Source organism: Tupaia chinensis, unplaced genomic scaffold (assembly GCF_000334495.1).
Source record: "Tupaia chinensis unplaced genomic scaffold, TupChi_1.0 Scaffold000707_1, whole genome shotgun sequence".
In the NCBI taxonomy this organism is placed as follows: domain Eukaryota; kingdom Metazoa; phylum Chordata; class Mammalia; order Scandentia; family Tupaiidae; genus Tupaia; species Tupaia belangeri.
The window spans coordinates 2,457,365-2,459,301 of record NW_006160230.1 but is presented as its reverse complement, the minus strand read 5'-3'; the positions used below and the strand labels follow the sequence as shown (position 1 = coordinate 2,459,301).

The 1,937-nt window shown below is 38.5% G+C and overlaps 1 pseudogene; it reads right to left on the bottom strand.

Moving 5' to 3' along the window:
* Positions 1-703: 703 nt before the first annotated feature.
* On the bottom strand, positions 704-1,716 carry LOC102490412 (mitochondrial fission regulator 1-like; annotated as a pseudogene).
* Between the last annotated feature and the right edge of the window lie 221 nt (positions 1,717-1,937).

Genomic DNA, 1,937 nt, shown 5'->3' with positions numbered 1-1,937 from the left:
CTCAACATAACTCCAACAACTTATGTTTTACCAGTTATTTCATTACCATTGATTAGTAAATGATCACTGAAAACAAATGAAGAAAACAGTACCCTTGTTGTTGTAATTTATTACTAATCGTTACCTCAATTCATTTTATATCCAAATACATGTATATAAAACATTTGTACAGATAAATTTGTGTGAAGAATTAAAAATACACAGTAACATCAACAAATCTTCTTTTTGTGTTCTGAAGACTATACAATTGTTTTCAAGCTTGGAAACCTTATACCTGGGTTACCCATTACAAACATGTCAGAGGGAGTAGTAGGTGACATGGTGGGTAAGGCATTGGACTCCCACATGGTGGACTGCAGTTTGAGTCTTGGGCCTGGTGCCTTCTTTCTCACTTTCTCTCTCTGGTGAGTACATGTCTCCTATCATAAATTAAATCATCATAATAAATAAAATTAAATAAATAATTATTTTTTTAAATGCCAGAATACATATGTTATGGAGAGCTCTAGAACTGAACAGCTCATAAAAGCAAAATGAAATAGAGTACTTTTATTATTGCTTAATCTTCTGGGCTTAAAAAAGAAAACCACTGAATACTAAAATCAGGTATTTATTAAATAGCATTGATTTCTACTAGTCAAACATAGCCCTCCCAAACCAATAGCTGAACTGGGATAGTCTTTCTCCACTTATTCACTGTATATTAAAAGTTTGAAACATTTTCAATTAAAACCTTCATTTATTTATTTTTTTTCCTGTGGGCTTCAATATGTGTGGCCCAAACAACACAATCTCTGAGGTGGCCGATGATTCAGACTTTGGAATTTATTTTTCAACTTCACCTTGGCTACCACTTTGATACCAAAATGCACATATTTTTTCAGAGCCTCTACTATAAGGGCAGCAGAGTCAGTAGGATCCTCTTTGACTTGGGCTTTACATTTTATTCTGTCCTCTTCTCTGATGGAAGTTTTACACTATTCATGTCTCTAAGGATCTCTAGAATATTTGGCCTGTTGGATATTTTGCATTGTTGTAAACCCAAGTCTTTCCAGCATTGGCTTTTTTTCTCTTCTCTCTCTTTAACCGGATTGATAGTAGATACACTTTGGTAGAACCCTGGAAGAGGTGAGAAGGTCTTAGCAGTGATGTGGGTGGCAGGGGGGAGGTGGTGCTGTGGTCACAGGTGGAGATCTGAGTCATCTGCAGTGAGACTTTGCTGCTCTTGAAGTGTCACAGTTTTGGCAATCTGAGCTCTGAGGGTGGGCAGCTCATTTTTGAGAGCCCAGATCTTTTGGGGGCACTTCCTCATGTGCCAATGTTGGGGTCTTCAGCTGAGGCTCTTCATAAAACAAGGTTGGTAAGAAAAATTTCTTGCTTGGGAGTGTCTCAAAGAATGAAGGCCATCCTGAAGGTGTGGCCTTGACCTCACCTCTGTCCTTAGTCTTGTTGAACACTCTTCTTCTTTGGCTACCCTTCCAATGTCAGCAAAGGAGATCATAGCATCCTCTCCTGGGTGGTTGGACTCCCCTTCTGTTGCATGGCTGGTAAGCTGAAACTGAACCCTCAGACACTGAATCAGAGGCCAGTTAGTGCCAATTTTCCTTGGGGTACTCCAAGATGGACTATATGGCATACCAGACCAAAGTACCAATTGTACGCTTACTCCAACTTGTTGAAAAGCATTCTAATTAGGCATGTAATCCAGCCAAACATTTAGATGAAAAATTCTCCCCAAATTTGCATTTCAAGTATTTCAGGCGTTCATAGCAGTACATGGTCCATAAAGCACACTTAGCCACACAGCAGTTAGCACCTGATCCAGCTCCTCAGGCTTCCAGCTTGGCTGTGAATGAACATTTTTGTAAAAACTCACAATTTTATTTACAATAACATTGAGAAGAGTATAATATTTACAAATAAAAATCAACAAAAGG